Genomic DNA, 20,691 nt, shown 5'->3' with positions numbered 1-20,691 from the left:
TTCTCTTTCAGATAAATTTAAGACTACCTTGATTTTTATCCCTGTCTATTGTTTGATAAACATTATTTAAGCATGTCAGGGAAAAAAGCTGAATGCTTGCCAAGTGATCTGACCATCTGTCTCCATATTGAAAAGTGCTTATTCCAAGGCACTTTCCTGTATTTACTAGTGAATAATGCTTCACATTGAGAATCATATACTGTCGACTATTTCTTACCAGGACATTTTTCCTTCAGAGGGAATAAAGAGCAAATCAATACATTACAAAATTTTTATTCTATGGGAATTGCCCACATTAATCATCCAGTTCAAATCCAATGAATCTTTCATATTCATAGGTGACAGTACAAAGTGGAAAAGGTAAAAAAGGAAGTTCAGGAAAATTACAGACAATCAACATGAAATCCCATATGCTATATAGGAATTCAGCCACAGATTTCAAAGTCTGAATATCTTCGTTTACACGGGAATAAAGGCTATCATTAAAGTTCACTGCCCGTATATAAGTTGTTCTTTACCATCAATTGTGTTCATCTCAATGTAAAATCTGCCCTGGTGAAATCTACAATCTAGTTCCTATTGACTCAATGAAGAAAAACTTTAGAGTTGACTCAGAAAAGAATAATGTCTTGGTTTAAGGAGCAAGACAGATGCTCACTAACCCTTATCAAAGGAGTTAAAGAAAACCTCTCCACATCGTATTGAAAAGAGTTAAAAGTTTAAATGGAAGTATTATTAGTAAGTCCATATAACAGTACAAAGCATATAAAATACACAAAATCCAGAGTACACCTCAGCCATGGTTCTCCAAAAACCTCCTTAGGCCAAAGCTTCATACAACCTCCTTCCAAACCAGGCCAAAACTTCAGGCCTCAAACACCACCCCTTCCATCATGCCCTCTCAGTGCCCCCATACCCAAGTGACACATCTACAAATTCTACTTGCCAGCTCCAGCTTCACACCCCCTCACCAAACCCAACATAAAGCTCCACATACCCTCCTGGGAGCTGAGAGAGAGGAAAAAGGGGAAGAAACTGACTCTGAAGCCAGTATATATACACAGCACCGAATTATGGGATGCAATAACAAGTTACAATTTCCTGGGTCCATCTCGTCCCTCTGGAAGACCTTAAAGAAGTCTATGGTTTTTAAACACATCCAGTCTCAACTCATAATAAATAAATACCTGTGTTATCAGATTAACAGCTCTTTCAGTTTGAAAATAATCCATTCATATTAAGACTATTTAGAAATTAACCAAAAGATTAAGCGTTATTTATTTTAACACACTGTATTTCTTTTTTACCTCTAAACACACTCCTTTATCGGTTGAAGATATCCATTTTGTGTTACCCAATTTTTTAAAAATGCATTTTCTATGCCTGAAAATATACTGTGCACAAGATCCTTCCTTAGATGTATGACATGAAGAAAAACATGCCAGAGTATACTTACAAACATTTCTTCTGTTTGCCTGCTGCACTTCAGTGTCAATGTCTCACATTACAATGGTAACATATGAACAAATTTGCAGTCTGAAAACCAGTACTGTTTTGTGCTTTAAACACTCCTGAACAGTGGGAGTAATAGATAGTGGTTTAAAATCATGCTGTGCTTTTATTTCTCCTCTGGGATCAGTTAAAAGATAAAATTACTACCTCTTGAAAAGGTACTGACCATTTGCAAGAAAAAATGCATAATTCATTTTATGATTTGTTACAAGTAACTTCATAGGCACTTTTCAAGACATGCTACTAATGATTAGCAAATAAATAGGAAACAGTGCAACTTTACTTTTCCTTGCACATGCTGAGTATTGCACTATTAGTTGCGATGCATTATACAGATACAAAAGAAGATACGAAGCAATGAAGAGATGAAGCTTAATTAGATTGCAACTTTATTAAGGTTTTTTCATTTGGGAGCTGGCTTTCAACAGTAAGCAATGGATAGAGTTTATGACTTATGTCTTAATTGTTTCTGCCTTGTTAGGGACTACCAGACAAAAAGTGAAGGAGAAGGTTTACAAAACTGCTGCAGGCACACAGCAGTCAATAACCTGTGTATGCTCTCCAGAGCTTCCACATCTTCTAAACAGGATGGTCAGGATAGAAAGAATTTGAAGGAGATATATTCACGTCAATTGCCAAGCTAAAGATAATTCCCCTCATAAGACAGACAGATGGATAGGTATGTTGAATGGTGGGGAGTTGGTGAAAGACACGGCGGAATCAATTTCTGTAATTAAAAACTAAGTCATAAAACACTAAAAGTTGCAGACAGTTAACACAAGTACACTGCACTAAGTGATACAGATTTTTAAAGGGGGGGGGGGGGGGAAAACAGTTTTATACTCCTCTATGTTATACTGTAATTTAAACACACATAGGATTTGCATGAATTTCTTCCACAGTGTAAAATTTTACCTTTACTCTTCATATACGTGATCATAAACTAATTTCTCATATAAATTACAGAGGTGAAAAAAGCCATTTATTTGGACTAGATGTGTTTCTGTACAGATAAACAGGTGAGGAACATCACAGAATTATCATTTTTAAACTTGTCAAACTCAGAAGGCAATAGACAAGAACAGTCTCTGTGCTTTGCATAACTAAAAAGGCCACCAAATTGGATTATATGCTCTTTATTTTTTTGAGGTTTCTGTTCCTCTTCTCTTTCTAGAATTCTCAATCATTTTAAAATGCAGCTTATAAAGCTGACAAGAACTCATTAACTTAAATTACATTACACTGCCTTAAATAAATGTTAATGTATAGTAGTAAAATGATGCATATTGTCTAAGCTATAAATATGATCAGCTCCTACAGAGATGATATTACACATTTAGACTTTATTATAATTTTTCTTCAGACTTGTATATCGGGTAATAACAGTTTCATTTATAGCTTGACTCTCAGCTCTATGAGGTATATTTCTAGATACACTGATGACTTAGAAGAATATAACAATTTGTACCGCATAGTAGAAATGTTAAAATGGTTTCTTAATAATCTCTTCAATTTCTCATCCAACATTTTTCCTCTGGAAAAATTGCTTAGGTTCTTCTCATTCAAAAACAATGAGATGTTCCCAACTCTTGGTCACTTGATATCCCCATAGACTGGCAGTGTGCCAAGAACTGAGACAAGAAAAGTGGACTCACACCATTCATTCCTATTCTTATCACCAAAGGAAATCCAGGGAAATGCACCATGGTGCTTTCCATCAGGTCTTCCAATCCAGCTATTGGGAAGTGAAAGCTTGTAGGGAATTTGAGCAAGATGTCAAGAGTTTCCCTCACCAGTGGAGAAAATACTTAGACACATGTAGTAATGTTATCATCGTGGGCTAGAGGAGAGTGAGGAGAGATCTAACACTAGCTCAGCTGTTCCTGGCTTCTTCCCTTTGAAATCTCTCTTGGGAACCCTAAAGTGAGCCACAGGAGTGATCTTCTTTCCAGTTCTGGGCCCCTCAGTTTAGGAAAGATGTTGAATTGCTGGAGCATGTCCAGAGAAGGGCAACGAGGCTGGTGAGAGGCCTTGAGCACAAGCCCTATGAGGAGAGGCTGAGGGAGCTGGGACTGTTTAGCCTGGAGAAGAGGAGGCTCAGGGGTGACCTCATTGCTGTCTACAACTACCTGAAGGGAGGTTGTAGCCAGGAGGGGTTTGGTCTCTTCTCCCAGGCAACCAGCACCAGAACAAGAGGACTCAGTCTCAAGCTGCGCCAGGAGAGGTTTAGGCTGGAGGTGAGGAGAAAGTTCTTCACAGAGAGAGTGGTTGGCCATTGGAATGTGCTGCCCAGGGAGGTGGTGGAGTCACCATCCCTGGAGGTGTTCAAGAGGGGATTGGACGTGGCACTTGGTGCCATGGTTTAGATGGTCATGAGGTTTAGGGTGACAGGTTGGACTCGATGATCTTTGAGGTCTCTTCCAGCCTTCTTGATTCTATGATTCTATGATTCTATGATTCTTATAAGAGCCTATACAGGTGAAACTGTTGCTACAGTTATTCTTGCACTTTTTGAGCAAGACTGGCAAACTGGACTTTTGCAGTACACGTTGCCTCCATGATTCTGTGATCCATACCTTCTAATCTTTTCCTCCTTTGCTACTGTAGTTCCTGTACTACAGCAATAGTTGTGCATCCTGCTCAGGGTGCTAAAACTCAGCTATAACAGGGCAAGACATGAAGCATAACAGTAGGGAGACGAGACATGAATGAGAGGTTGTGGCTGGAGCTACTATTCTAGGGGGGAAAGCGAAGCAGGTGACATTGTAAACTCTCTAAGTATGAACTGGGAATCAAGAAATTTCAGGGAACATAATCAAGATAAATTAGGCCTTTACAACACTGAATTAAAACGTATCTTAATTTAAAAGTTAGTAACAGAATAGTAAGTAAATAAATATTAATGTAATATAGCTAATGAGTTCATATATAAGTGATGATTTCACCTGTGGGATACAAACAACTATCTTAAAGAATCAAAAGTTGCTGATCTCACCAGCAGGGGACTAACCTTCTAGGTGCTAAACACTGAGTAATTCATCTAGGTTTTAGAAACCGTATTCTTAATGATGATCTTAAAGAGCATGTAGAAGTAACTTCTGCAGAAAAAAAGTCCATGACAATAGCAAATCTTTAGAGTTCTTAGTTACTATTCTCTTAAGAATATAAAAAAGTCTATATAAGGCAAATGGATATAATTGTTTTGTAACTTGTGCTATTATTTATTATTTATAATATTTAACTGTCCTGTATCTGGAAATTGCTAGTTCACCTAACACTCCTGAGCAAAACCCTTCCTGCTGCCTCACAAACCTGTTTTCATTTAGCATTATTGAAAGTGATTTTTGTAAAAAGTGCAACCTTTCATGATTATTTCTGTAGTTTCATGGAACCATCCCATATATCTAAAAATCTTAATTTATGCTACTTGGAAACCAAAGGTTGAAGTCCAGGATGTTGTATATAACAGCTGGCTAAATCTTCAGATTGGAACAATACTTGTGAATTTTCTGTGTGATTTTTGACATGTCTACTCACTGCTAAATTATTTATCCCTATTAGTTGCCTCACAAAACAGTTTCACTTAAGCTGCACTCAGAAATAAATGAAATCAAAGATAAATATTATGATGTTGAAGATTGATTTTTTTGTGCGTGCTAATCACAATTGCAACTAAATCACAATAATTTGTTAGCAGGCTCCCACTGCTCCTCAGCTCAGGCATGATAGTCCTCCATTTATCCTCCATTTATCAGAATTGGCTTAGAACTTCCCACCTTTGCAGCACAGTTTTTTCCTCAGAAAGCTAGCGTCTGTAGCTGTAAGCCATTTCAGCAGGCTCAGCAGGAAGCACTAGGAGCATATGTTGCTCTCATTGAAGTCTTCCCGATTATTCAGCTATTTTCTTCAGAGATTGCTCTCTCTCAACAAATAATTCAGTAGAAATCATCTTCTGTTACTCAAAATTAAGGGGATGACATACTTTCATGGTGAGGGGGGTCGAGTTTTCTAAATAGCTGCATGGTAACTGTGATGTTTGTTTTGTGGATGAGTTAGTTTCAAGAAAGTACCACAAAACCTGAGGCTGCTCTGTAATAGTATGGTGTCAGTTTAGGAAGCAATTCATGAAGGAAATTAAGGATTATATCAATTTTCTCACCCATTCCAAGTAGAAAACTGAGAAGTAGAAGCAATGCTAGTGAAAGGAAGCATTCTGAGTGTCTATTCTTCTCCAAAAACTGACATATGTGGTTTTGTGGCTTAATGAACTGGCACTTGATGTAATTTTTCTGGGGTTATGCCTTTTTATGCCAACTCACACAAAAAAAGAAAAAGAAGAAAAAAAAGAATAAAAAAAGACAGCTAGCTCAATTAGTGAAAATCTGAGAAAGAAACAGTTTTTTAACCCCAAGAGTACTGTGGAGATTTAAAAATACTTCCTACCTAGAACTGAGCTGAAATCTCATACTTTAAAACCACTTTTCACATAAACTAATGTTTCAACCATTTTCACTTCAACATCACCATAGATGAGAAACTAGCATTTTTGTTTGCCTAGTTCTTTAAACAAAGTACCTTTAAAAATTCTATCCCTGCCCAATTGTTCATTGGAAATATAACATTTATCCTGACCTTTACAGCAAATCAGTCATTTGTTTTAGCAGAACACTTCTAACAGATGCAGAATAGGACAGTGGAATTAAACCATTATTCTAGTTATATTGGGACTACTATATGTGGCATTTACTAAAGTGTTTTCTCTTAGGAAAACAAACCGAAGTTGCAATGCTAGCAGAGGATTCTTTTTTACCTCATTTCTATGCTTTGAGAGATTCCTTAACAATAGCTTGAATGTTACTATCAGAGTGAAAAACTCACTTTCGTGGTTAATGCTCTCACAATGCTTAATTAGAGCTCCATGAAACAGTGTATAAACCTGGAGAACAAAAGCACCCAGAAATCTCAAACACCTAAACCCGAATCTAATGCACCTAGCAGTGGCAAGAGTGCATAAAATACCACCTTGCTTGAGCCAAAATTTGCTGTGATGTATATTTTAGGCTAAATAGCAATGACTGCATTCAAATAAAGAGGAGAAACCACAGGATACGGTTTCTGCCAAACACCCTAAGAACTGGGTCATGTATTGAAAAGAGAAATATCAAAAATACTGTGGGATAAGCAGTATTTCTTTTGGGCACATGACTAGTTAGTATCAATAGAATTGCCCATATAGGAACATTTTGTGTGTGTGTGTGGATAAAACTCAAAGATGGGTATAATGTTTTCAAAAGTTACATGTCCTTGCTATCAACAGATTGCACCTTGGAAACTGCTACAGTATACTACTAATGTTGGTGCAAGAAGATTCTTGCCCTCTAAAAAAGGTGTTCTGGCAGACATCTTTTCACCTACATCAGTTCACTGTCTCGGTACAATATGTCTGAAATCATAAGAACACATACCCACTCCAGAAATAACTGCAGAATAAAGGAAGTCACTGTAGAACATTAAACAAGGAGAGAGATTATCGCATCACTAAGCAAGGATCCACAGCAGTTCATAAATGTGACAGCACAATAGGTTTTGTTAGATTTTTCTCCAGGTTTTATGCTAGAGAGTAAACCACACTCAAAGTTTGCAAAGCTTGCTTTCTAAGTCATCCCATGTATTTTGCAGTTTTCCTAAACATTTACATCATCATTTAAATATCACTCAAGTCCTCTCTTGCTTCTTCTGTTTTAGTTTTTGAAAAGGTACTGAAATCAGAGACTCACATCATAGTTGTGCTTCTGCAAATTTTATACCATACATCTTTTAGTTTAGTGATCCACCATATCTTTCACTCCTCTATATTTCTGGTTTTAGTAGGTATCAACATAATGCAGTTGATTTAATTCTATCTTACCATGGGTTTGCACTTTTTTTTTACCGTGCCAATTGTATCTACTCTGCTTTACTTACAAAAAAAAAATGTAATGCAGAAGTTCAATTTATGTATTTGTCAGATTTACAATTTTATATATATTAGTATATAATAACAAACAAAATTAAGTTTCAAATGCAAACCCATGAGTTTTACCATTAATTACCATCAGGAGGCAGTAATACCAGGCACCAGTACAGACTACAGGTCATCCTGCTGGAAAGCAGTTCCATGGAGAAAGACTTCGGAGCCCTAGTGGACAGCAAATTATCCGTGGGACAACAACGTGCCCTTGTGGCCCAGAGGGACAACAGTATCCTAGTGTGCATTAAGAAAAATGTGTCCCGCAGATCTTGTGAGGTTCTTCTCCCCCTCTACTCTGCCATGGTAAGATCACACCTGGAATACTGTGTCTAGTTTTGGGTTCCACAATTCAAGAGAGACAGGGATCTGCTAGAGAGTCCAATGGAGAACTATGAGGATGAATGTGGGACTTGAACACCTCCACTGTGAAGAAAGACTGAGAGAACTGGGGCTGTTTAGTTTTGAGAACAGAGGGCTGAGAGAGGATCTTATCAATGTCTATAAATATCTGAGGGGTGAGTGTTAAGATGAAGGTGATGGTCTCTTTTCAGTAGCACCCAGTGATAAGACAAGGAACATGTACAAGCTAGAACAGGGGAGGTTCCACCTCAACACAAGGAGACACTTTACAGCGAGGGTGATGGAGCACTGGAACAGGCTGCCCAGAGAGGTTGTGGAGTCTCCTTCTCTGGAGACTTTCAAAACCTGCCTGGATGTATTCCTGTGTGACTTGCCCTAGGTGATCCTGCTTTGGCAGGGGGGGGTTGGACTTGATGATCTCTGGAGGTCCCTTCCAACCTCCAATATTTTGTGGTTCTGTGATTCCCTAAATTCTATAAAAATAGAGAATTTCAGAGTGATTTATAAATGAGGAATGATAATATATTGATTTTTTTTTACCAAATCAAATGGTACAGGACAAAAAATGGTTTAATTATGTTCTAAAAAGAAGTGTGTTTATCATAACTAAACCATGTCAGAACTTTTATTTGAGCTTTCTGAACAAAAAAAAAATATGAAGATAAAGAAAAAAACTTGCTTACTCTTTACTATCAGAGATCTAAGGACTACTTGATCAAAGACATTTTAAATGTTTTTTTGACTTTAATTCTCAAGGTTAAGTCAACCTTTTCAACACTACTATCGATCTTTGTACCCATATAAATGTTTTCATTAATAATAGCAGATAAAATAAAGCAATAACATGGAAGCATTTGCCATCCTACTTCAGCTTCTACAAAGTCTATGGAAATTTTCAACAGCCATGCATATTGTTTCATAAATGGGATCCAAGGACAAGCTAAGCAACTCAATCCTGCACCCCAGCAGCCTAGCACTTTTACATATGTATGATAAGAAAGAACACAAAACTTTGGAGAAATCCCACATTTCTCTATCTCTCAGAATAGGATCAATATACAGGTGAATGTCAGCCTGAATAGACAACCAAATATTTTTCTGAATTTCTTAAGTTTAAAATAAATCAAAAAGGGGCATGTTTTCAAATCTTGAGGTGAGTATGCAGATGGAACCTACATTTTCTAACACAGATTAGCCGTAGGAATTTCTAACTACAGGAAGAAATTGCTACACTACTTGTCTAATCAGTAAGGGGAAATAAGTGACAGAACTCTAAAACCTCACAGACTACAAGCACTTCTAGTGCAGACATTGGTGTGTGACTACAAAGCCTAGAGTAATGGCTATCAGTAAAATATTCAGTACAAACCACTGAATTTATCCGTTGTCTGTTAGCATTAAATATCAGAGGAGTTTCAGCACATAGCAACATTATGTATTAAAAAGCTTTCCTTTATTTACTGACCATGAGAGCTTTTAGTTTTAAGCTTCAGACCAGAATCTCTAGGAACTTTTTTTGTCCTTGGGAGTTTTACTTTTAGTTATAAACTTGATTGCTGTCCTGCACAAGACCTTTTTTGTAGTAAGAAAGCATTTGTTGCAAGTGTAAACAGACATAGAGATATCCAACCACATAATTTTTATTATTTGTAGCCATTATGTGGTATGACTCTCTTTGGGGGCTAAAGAGTTCATTTACAGCAAGACTTCACCAAAAATATTGCACCATATGAACTAGTCGTATTAACTACTGATCAGAGGTGTAAACATTTACCTTTAGTTTAACAAGCTCCACAAAAGCAAACTAATTTAGGTCACAAATAGTTCATAGTTATTTACCAAAGAAAAGACCTGTATCAGTTTGAGATGCTATTATTCCCCTTTTATCAGCTGGAGATACTGGTTACCATTTCTTCTGTAGGAATTTAAGACCTTTTCAGCTGAGCTGATGGAAAGAGCTTTATACAGGAACCCCTTCTCTGATATGAGAGCTGGGCTTTGGCAACAAGTAAGGACGATGTGTGATAGACAGCTCCTTTGGCTTGACTGGAAGTCTGCAAACTAAGGAGCAACAACATCTCATCTGGGGGTGAATTTTGATAGCTTTTTTATGCAGAGAATTTATACATAGATTTGGAATGTACTGTGAGTTCCCACTCAGACTGCTTGATGTCATGATTTCACATCAATCGTCTAACCTAAAGAAAGCTTTTTTTGCTGAATCTTTTGCTAATCTTGAATGTAATCTGAATTCATTGACAAAATATCCCTTTTGTCAAGCCTTGGCATTTAGCATTTCCATTGGAGAATTGTTTCCCCTGCACTGTTTAGCTTTGATGTCCCCATGTACTTCATTCACTTCCAGGAGTTGCTCCCTTAACCCGAGACCTATGATTATTTAGCCACCAGCCAGCTCATCATATCTCTTCTGCTCACCCTTGTTATTCTGTATTCTTTTCCTTTGCTTACTCTGTCATGATTCCAGTGCTCTTTAATCACTAATTTTGCTGCAGGTTTGTGTGACAACTTGTAGTCCTTAGATAAAGCCTATTGCTAGTATGACAGTATGTCACCTACTACAGAATCAGAGTTGTTTCGGTTGGAAAAGACCTTTAAGACTGAGTCCAACCATGGTCTAACTTTACCAAGTCTGGTGATAAAACGTGTTCCTTAGCACCACATCGATGCATCTTTTAAACACCTCCAGGAATGAGGATTCAACCACCTCCCTGGATAGCCTGTTCCAGTTTTGATAAGCCTTTCAGTGAGGAAGTTTCATCTCATATTCAACCTACACCTCCCCTGTTGCAGCTTATGATCATTTCCTCTTGTCCTATCACTTGTTACTAAGGAGAAGAGACCAACAACCACCTCACTACAACCTCCTTTCAGGCAGTTGTAGAGAGCAATAAGGACTCCTCTCAGCCTCCTTTTCTCCAGACTTAAAAAACTCTGTTCCCTCAGCCACTTTTCACAAGACCTGTTCTCCAGACCCTTCATGAGCTTCATTACCCTTCTTTGGGTCCACTTCAGTACCTCAATGTCTTTCTTGTATTGAGGGCAATCAATCCACTGTTTAGTCAGCTGCTATAGGAATAGAGACTCAGATCCATCAGAACAAGAATTCAGCTATTAGTTTTTCTTACAGTTGCTGCATGCACTTACTACAGCAATGAAAATTTATGTCATATTTGGATTACTTCACAGGACTGTACATTTCTTCTAAGATGACAATTATACAAAAAGATTTAAAGATAAATGCAATGAAAATCAATGTAAAATTAAACTAAACATAATAATAAATCATAAAATAATTTCACTAGTAGTTACTACTGGTTCTGCATTCACAGTTTGAAACTTCCCAGAGGAAATTTCTGGAGCTGGACAAGGTAGAAATACATATGACAGAGCTCATAAGTAGAAATAGAGTAGTTTTGTGTTGTTTTTTTTTTTTCAGGAAGAACCAGCAGGAGGATTTTTTTTTCAACTGCAACTGAAGGGAAGGGAAAGAAAAATGCAAAGGGACAACTACCAATTTAAGCACATAAAAGATCCAATTGTAACTTTTTACAATATTAAAAGCTGAAGAAAATATTGCATTAACTTTTCCATTTTTCCTATCCATTGCCTCTTCCAGCTGAGTGGCATTTTAATGATCCCATCACACTGCAAGAAGTAGGGCATGATGAGGAAAAGAAATAGCTGATTTCACTTAGTGTAACCAGGAGGAAAAAATGATACAGTACCATAGATATTTTTTTTTATTTCCATTTTTCACTTTTCTGTAAGACAAAAGGCAATTTTTGATGGTCAGAATGGAAAATGTGGGTTCGGGAGCTTTGAACTGCTAGAGGCGATAATTTTATCAGGTAAACCTATGTGATTTTCTGGAGATGATGAAATACCACTTTGTTCTACAAGCTGGGTGGAAAACAACCGAAACACAAGATTTTCAACAGGTGAAAAAAATCTGTAATTTCCCCCCTACTTGAATTAAAGGTGTTTCCTCAGGACCTGATAAAAATAAGAGCACCATAAATTAGAATTAAGCAGCTAGTTAATGGACTGTTGGATGCCATGAACAGGACATGCACAATTGGTTTCTGGACGGGAGTTTCAATCTCAAACAGGAAGACAAGTTTACCCAAAACCACTACTCTTCCCATAACCTGGAACATAGCTAGTTCTTTAATCACAAACTAATTAGAACCTATTGCCTTCAGTGGTAAATTAGGGACATTAAAGGAGTTTGCTCTTTGAGCAGGTTTGCTGCACGTGCTCCAGTGGTAGCACTCTCTTAACAGCTGAATGTACCTCATCCTCACTGGGACAAAACAGTGACAATCACCATCTCAATGCTGCCTCATTGACAGCACTGTCCCTTTCAGACACAGAGACTCAATTTGCTCTATTTGCTCCCTCTGTGTGAATCAGAATCATAGAATTTTTAGGGTTGGATGGGACCTCAAGGAACATCTAGTTCCTGCCATGGGCAGGGACACCTCACTCAGAGCCACATCCAGCCTGGCCTTAAAAACCTCCAGGCATGAGGCTTTTACCACCTCCCTGGGCAACCTGTTCCAGTGTCTTACCACCCTCATGGTGTGAAACTTCTTCCTAACATTCACTCTGAATCTACCCATTTCTATTTTTGCTCCACTCCTATCACTACCTGACACCCTAAAAAGTCCCTCCCCAGCTTTCTTGTAGGCCCCCTTAAATACTGGAAGGCCACAATAAGGTCTTCTTGGAGCCTTCTCTTCTCCAGACTGAATAGTCCAACTCTCTCAGTCTGTCTCCATAGCAGATGAGCTCCAGCCCTCTGATCATCCTCGTGGCCCTTCTCTGGACACGTTCCATCATATCCAGATCCTTCTTGTAATAGGGGCTCCAGAACTGGATGCAGTACTCCAGGTGGGGTCTCACCAGAGTGGAGTAAAGGGGGATAATCACCTCCCTCGACCTGCTGGCTACACTCCTCTTGATGCAACCCAGGATGTGATTGGTTTTCTGGGCTGCAAGAGCACACTGACAGCTCATGTTGAGCTTCTCATCCACCAGCACCCCCAAGTCCTTTCCTTCAGGGCTGCTCTCCAGCCAGTCACTGCCCAGCCTATATCTGTGCTTGGGATTGCCCCAATCCCAATGGAGGACCTTGCATTTGGTCTTGTTGAACCTCACAAGGTTGGCTTGTGCCCACCTCTCCAGCCTGTCAAGGTCCCTCTGGATGACATCCCTTCCCTCCAGTGTGTCTGCTGCACCACACAGCTTGGTGTCATCAGCAAACTTGCTGAGGGTGCACTCAATGCCACTGTCCATGTCACCAACAAAGATGTTGAACAAGACTGGTCCCAGGACTGATCCCTCAGGGACTGCACTTGTCACTGGCCTCCACTGGGACATGGACCCATTGACAGCCACCCTTTGGGTATGGCCATCAAGCCAGTTCTTTATCCACTGAATGGTCCATCCATCAAACCCAGACTTCACCAGCTTAGAGACCAGGATGTGGTGCAGGACAGTGTCGAAGGCTTTGTTCAGGTCCAGGTAAATGATGTCAGTTGTTCTGCCTTCATCTATTAATGTTGTGACCTTGTCATAGAAGGCCACCAGGTTTGTCAGGCAGGATTTGCCCTTGGTGAAGCTGTGCTGATTGTACCCAATCACCTCTTCGTTATTCTGTTGCAGCAGTGCCTCCAGGAGGACCTGCTCCATGATCTTACCAGGCACATAGGTGAGACTGACTGGCCTATAGTTCTTTGGGTCATTCTTCTTTCCCTTTTTGAAAATGGGGGTTATGTTTCCCTGTCATGACTTTTGGAATATGATAGAGTGGTTTAGCAACCTCATCTGCCAGTTCCCTCAGCACCCGTGGGTGTATCTCATCAGGTCCCATGGATTTGAACACTTTCAGGTTCTTCAGATGGTCACGAACCTGATCTTCACTCACAATGGACAGTTCCTTCTTCCAGTCCCTGCTATTATCTTCTGTTATTCTGGGAGTGTGGCTGGAGCTCTTACCAGTGAAGACTGAGGTAAAGAAGTCATTGAGAACCTCAGCTGTCTCCACATCACTTGTCACCAGTTCACCTGTTTCCTTTCTGTGGGGGCCCACACCTTCCCTAGTCTTCTTTTTACCATTAATATACCTACAGAAATTTTTACTGCCCCCCTTGATCTCCCTGGCTAGACTTAATTCTAACTTTTTTAACCAGGTCTCTTGCTGCTCAGGCAGCTTCCTTATATGCCTTCCATTCTAGCTGTCCTTTCTTCCACTCCTTGTAGTTTCTTTTTGTGTGACAGCATGTACAGGAGCTCCTTGCCCATCCAGGCAGGTATCCTAGCATTCTTTCCTGCCTTCTTCTTTGTGGGTATACTTTGCTCCTGGACACAAAGATGATCCTTGAACACTGACTAGCTGTCCTGGGCCCCTCTTCCCTCCAGGCCTTTGTCCCACAATCTGCTTTGGCCTGCAGATCCCTGAAGCGATCAAAGTCTGCATGCCTAAAGTCCAGAGTTGTACGGTTGGGATACATTCTCCTAGTTGCCCTGAGAATCTTAAATTCTATACATCATGGTCACTGCAGCCAAGATTATACTTGAGCCTGACATTGGTCACCAGCCCTTCCCTATTGGTGAGAACAAGGTCCAGCATAGCACCTTTTCTCGTTGGTTCCTCTACCATTTGGAGGAGGAAGTTGTCATCTATGCATTCCAGGAACATCCTGGATTGCTGGTACCTAGCTGTGTTGTCCCTACAGCAGATATCAGGGTGGTTGAAATCCACCACAAGGATCAGGGCTTGTGAACATGAAGCCACTTCCATTTGCCTGTGGAAGGCCTCATCTGCTTGGTTCTGCTTGTCAGGTGGCCTGTAGCAGACCCCTACAGTAACATCTCCTTCCCTGTCTTCCCTTTAATCTTCACCCATATACTCTCAACCAGCTCATCATCCTTCCCCAGGTGGAGCTCCACTGATTCCAGCCTCTCACTGATGTAGAGGGCAACACCTCCTCCCCTCCTGCCCTGCCTGTCCTTCTTAAAGAGTTTGTACCCATCTATCCCTACATTCCAGTCATGGGAATCATCCCACCAAGTTTCAGTAATAGCCACTATGTCATGGCATTCCAGAAGCACAGTGGCCCTTGATTCATCCTGTTTATTGCCCAAGCTGTGTGCATTAGCATAGGGGCACTTCAGCTGGGCTGGCTGTGTCACCCTCTTAGGTGAATCCCCCTTCATTTCCTTGGAGTGTCCCAGTGCTTCGTCTTTGGCTTGCCTCAGGGCAACAAGTTGAGAGCCCTTGCTAGCTCTCCATCCCTCTGTCTCTGGTGAGCTGCCCCAATGTTTGTCACAGGCAAGCATGAGATTAACAACCCTTTCCCCCCTCGAATCTAGTTTAAAGCCCTATCAATGAGCCCTGCCAACTCCTAAATATTCCCTCATCCATCACCAATGTCAGAGGGATGGAGAAGAACACAACTTGAGCTCCTGATCCCTTTACCAGTTGGCCCAAGGTCCTGAAGTTTCTTTTAACTGATTGTGAGCCCCTCACTGATGCATCATCACTACATACCTGAAAAACCAGAAGTGAGCAATAGTCTGAAGGACTCACAAGGGTGGGAAGTTGACCTATGACATCCTTTACTGGGGCACCAGGGAGACAGCAGACCTTTCTATGAAGTGGGTTTGGTCTGCGTATTGAGCCCTGTGCTCCCCTCAGCAGGGAGTCACCTACAACAATGACCCTCTGATTTTTCTTTTCAGGGTCAGTTTTTATGGCCGGCCCGAGGCAAGCCAGCCTTGGTGGCACTTCTGGCCTTTGTGAGCCCTCGTCCTTGCTCACAACCAGTTCCTCCTGCAGAGCCTCATACCTCTTCTACAAGGGCACTGCAGGAGTAGAACAATTATCTAAAATGAGTGGAAGACAGAGAAGGAAGAGATTTGTCTGGAGATGTTTTTTCAGAGGTGGGGGCTAGAAGATATACTGTTAAAGCTTTTGCAGTGACTTAGGGAATTATCTTCGCTGAGACATACGAAACAAGTGCTGAATAAGATGCTTGTGACTAAGCAACAAACAAAGTCCAGAAAAGTCCCCCCCAATTTTGGCATCTAATATTAAAAAGTACTACAAAAATTCCTTAACTGTAAAAATTCAAAACTTCACCAAAGTATCTGAAATCCTGTTACTTTACTCAGCTGAAAAAAAGAGCCATCTTGAGGATTTGAGGGTTTCTGCCCCCAGCCAAAGGCCATCTACCATTCACAACACAATTTTAATTCCTCACAAAGGCTGAATCAGACATGTCTATCTGCGCACGTGAAAACTGCAGTCATTTTAGCACAAAATACAGAAAATCTGATACTCATTTTTCCCTAAAAGTCTTAGTGACCATCACTTTCTCAGGAAACAAATCTCTTCTCTAGGTGCTAGTACACTAGTGGGGATAACATAATAAATATGCAAAGTACTGTTAAAGCACAAGCTTTCTCTTGATAGAAAGTACTCATCATCATATTTTACATAACTATATCAGCAAAGCTCTTAGCATAAAATGTTATGAGCACAGCAAGGCTTCAGACTTGCAATTCCCTGTACAATCTTGTAACATTATTGTGAACCTGAAGTATTGTTTTCATCAGTGATTTCTGATACATAGCAATACATAGCCCCAAAAAGCAAGTCTTCAGCAGTTTTTACATATCACTGTAACACTGAACCAGTGAGCACCTGCTTGGTTGTTCCCATGCACTTTGAAATCAAGTGAAAAAGGACATGACTTTTTAGGTATTCTTTTTCTTGCATTGAAAGAAAAGGCTACCTGTGATAACCATTGTATTACCATAAGCCTATTTTAGCAACCTAAGGCTGGTCAAAAAGTCATTTTTCATCTGATCATGAAGAAAACCGTTCCCATCTACTTTCCTACAACACATTTTACAGTTATAGATACATTCTTTGAGATATCAAATCTCCTTCACAGAATGTCACAATCTTGTGCAGTTCATGTTCCAATTTACCAAGTGCAGTTTGATCTCATTTTACCGTGTTTCATTTCTCCTTATTCTTACACGTTGTATCCTAACCTTTACAGTACAGACTGATAGGAAAAGACTGAAAATCATTTAAGTATTTCACCAGTAAATTACATGTGTAAAAGTGTTTTGAACCCTTCTGTATGTGAGATATATCAGTAAATTGGAGCAAGTTCAGCAGACAGCCACCAAGACGTTCATTGGACATTTCTGTAAAGAAAGACTAAAGATGATGGGCTTGTCTAGCCTTAAGAGGAAATGGGTTTGAGGTCAACTCCCTTCACGGTAAACCCCAACACCTGCAGGGAGACAGAGCCAGGCTCTTCACAAAGGAGTATGGTGCAAGAACAGGATGTAACAAGCATAACTTAAAATGAGAGGTTTAGATGGGTAAAAGATTTTTCCTAATGAGGATGCACAGGCAATAGAACAAGAAGATATTCAGTCTCTTTTCTGCCAAGAGAAGATATGAACCTCTCCCCATCCTTCAAGGTTTTCAACACATAACTGAATAAAGCCCTAGTCATCCAGATCTAAGTTCACTATGACCCTGTTTTGAGTAGGACATTCGAGTAAAGACCTCCTGAGCTCCCTTCCAACCTGAAATATCTTGTGATTGAATATTCAGATGCCATTGTACCAAAAAAGTCTTAGTCAATGCTACTGAACAATCTCAAGTGCCTGTGTACATAGGCATATGTACAGGTACATGTGCTCATGCAGACAAGCACATGGAAATCTGCAGCAGTCTTGTGTGGGTGTGAGCTGAAATTCCCCCCCCCCCACCAACATGTAACCAGGCTAGCCCAGTCTGGAAGCAAATGAAGGCTGTATTTACAAGCAGAGTCTAAAATCTACGATGAAATGCAATGAATATGTACAAATATACAAAATTCACAACATTTACAAATATATACAATCAACAGAAAAGTACAACCAATCTCCCTTTGCTTCCCCCCAAGGGGACCCTCCCAAAGGGGCCTCTCTCTCCCAGGAGCTTCCCCCCAGACCCCCCTGAGAGAGAAGCAGAGTTAGTTAAGCAGAAAGTTAACTTAGCTGTCAAGGTCAGTCCGTGTTATCTTCAGCCAGAAGAGAAGAAGAAACAGCAGCCAGACAGCCCAGCAACTGCCCCCACTGCCGAACGCAGAATGTGCCGAATGCCTACTTTGTTTTGGGTAATAGTTCTTAAACATTTCTATCTCTCCAATGGAAGTGTTTAGAACAATCGTTATTTTGCTTTCTTACACCCAATAGTGACTTATTTACATTCTTTCACTTTCTCTGTTTTGAACTTTGCAAGGAAAAAAATTAAAAAGACAGTTTCAAACCAACACAAGTCCAGACTAAGCTCATTTGGCAGGGAACTCTGGGGACATTTCAAGTAAAGAATTAACCCTTCTCACATTGTCTGCAGACTCAGAAGAGTACTGAAAATGGCACCTTTTGTTTATTTCTCTCAGTCCTCAGGTCATTAAGAATAGTTCAAGGTAAACAGAAAACCAGGTGGATTTTCATTTAAAATATTTCTAGATTTGACCTCACCATGTAAGATATCTTCATCTTTAAGGACATGTTACATAAACAAGTGTGCAACACATTTTGTGTTGCCAGGTTAGATGCCTTTTATTGCAACTACTGTATCATTCACTGAGAGAATCGTGTGACTAAGACTTCTTCACTCGTTCACATGAGGCTGGAGTTCTTTGACAGTAGGATTTAAAAATAAAGTTTATGGATGGAACATGGTGGTGAGAACATTGGTCTCTTTTTAAATACATTTCACACATTTCAACCATTAGAGAGCTCACTCACTGTGACCTCAGCAGATACCAAAGTTTTAAAAAACAGAGAGAAAAGCCAAAATGTACTTTGGTAAAATCATTTTTAAGCCAGCCTGATGGACTACAACTGACCTGTTACATGACTGAGAGCATTTGGAGCATTTGGCACTGACCTCTTCTTCTGACCTAAATCAGTTCCAGTGGAAGTCATTTCAGTAAGGATGATTCACAGCCCCTCTAATTTTGTCTCAAAATCTCGTGCAATATGGAATGCCAGAGGGGAAATGACAATAACTTCATTTTTTGTTAAGAAAAATTGCACTATTTTGTGTTACAGTAGGCTGATTGCTTCCTTATAGTAGACCAACTCTGATGTTTTCCATTTTAATTTAATCAAAGAGTGGGCACTTTAAGAGATAAAAATACAAACACAACCTAGATCATGTAGCTCAGGAAAGCTGTGGTCAGCCATTCATTTTAACATTATCCAGCCTCATCGGTACATCCACTTAGTTGCACTAAGTTAATGAGTAATATATAAGAGCTGATACATAATTTGCAAAATGACCATCATGTAAACAATGTAAACACTACCCTATAATTCAGGTTTCCCAAAAGCTATATTAAAACTAAAATAGATAGCATTCAGAAAGAGTAAAATAAAGAGATGGGAATAACAACAGTAACATGGTAATTACTATTCGGTATGGAGAATAACAGAGACTTTTTCTAGCTGTAATCAGTGTGCAATGATGACCCTACAAAACAAGGAAACACATAAAGAAATAGACAGAAACTAGTGCTTTGCTCCATGAAATATATTTGTGGTCTCCTCAGGCTTTTTATCTTCATAGCCCTTATGGACTACTAGAAATCTATATCTATATTTTTTTAGGCTGCAGCTCTCTTTATTAGTATCACCCTCCAAAGGCACATGTTAATGCTCTGGAGAAGCCAGTTCACACAATTTGGAAAAAAGAATTATAAAATCACCATGGAGAATGAGAAATACAAATAGTTAGTTACTTGGTTTAAATAAGGAGAGGCATGAGGACAAAAGGATTCCATTTTGCGCATGAGAAATAACTAAATAGGAAATCAAAAATAAAAACTTTTTCACAAAATTAAATAATAATCATATATGATGGCTTTTTAACATGAAAAAGGCATGCATTTATCTTCTGTTATGATTTTGACTTCTTAATATCTTGACTTTGAAAAAGCCTTGTCAAAGAGGCACAGTAACTTTATCAACACATCTCTCAAATTAAAAGAACATTTTCAGAATTCTATTTTCTCCATGGATTTATACATATTATTTGGTTGGGACACTAAAGATGCATTTGAATTTGCATTTTCCCACTGCTGTAAAAAAATCCCATTCTTAGAAATGCAAAGATATTAAGATCCAAATGGCACTATCACCTAGAGTAGACTGATTCCTTCTTAAAAATTATCTCAAAAGATGAAAATTAAATGTACGTGACATATATACAGACACTGAGTGAATTCCATGTACTGAATTAGTTGTCTACTTTCTTATCTTTTTCTTGCCTAGGAGGAATATACACTTTATTAAAGCTTCAGAATCTGTGGCCAATACCTTTATGGGTGCTTAGCTGCAGACTGGGGTTAAGCCACAATGACTGTGTAATCTTTGATGGGAATTATTTTACAAAACAGATTATCCCATAATAAATCCCTTGCAAGTCAATGAAGCAGCTTTGCATAGGGAGTAATGACAGAACTTGACCTGTATTTATTTTAATTAATTTGACCTAGAGCTTTCTTGAAATAATTCTTGATATGTTATTTGCTTATAAGAAATGAAAGTATAGTTGGCTGTGATAAGAACCATGAGAGGAACCATCAGTATGCAGGGGTCATTTTATACTCAAAATTCACATCTGCCAGCATGACATGGAAAATGCACGAGTGTCAGGCTACCTATAAACTATGTAATTACCACTACAAAATGACTAAACAAGTGTG

At 39.3% G+C, this 20,691-nt stretch overlaps 1 protein-coding gene across 1 annotated transcript in view; it reads right to left on the bottom strand.

Annotated features, from left to right (window-relative positions):
- GRM8 (glutamate metabotropic receptor 8) overlaps positions 1–20,691 on the bottom strand; it is a 320,064-nt gene that overhangs the window by 112,490 nt on the left and 186,883 nt on the right. The window lies entirely within an intron of this gene.

Source organism: Indicator indicator, chromosome 3 (genome assembly GCF_027791375.1).
Source record: "Indicator indicator isolate 239-I01 chromosome 3, UM_Iind_1.1, whole genome shotgun sequence".
NCBI lineage: Eukaryota > Metazoa > Chordata > Aves > Piciformes > Indicatoridae > Indicator > Indicator indicator.
The sequence above is the reverse complement of the archived record's forward strand: the minus strand, read 5'-3'. Positions and strand labels throughout refer to the sequence as shown.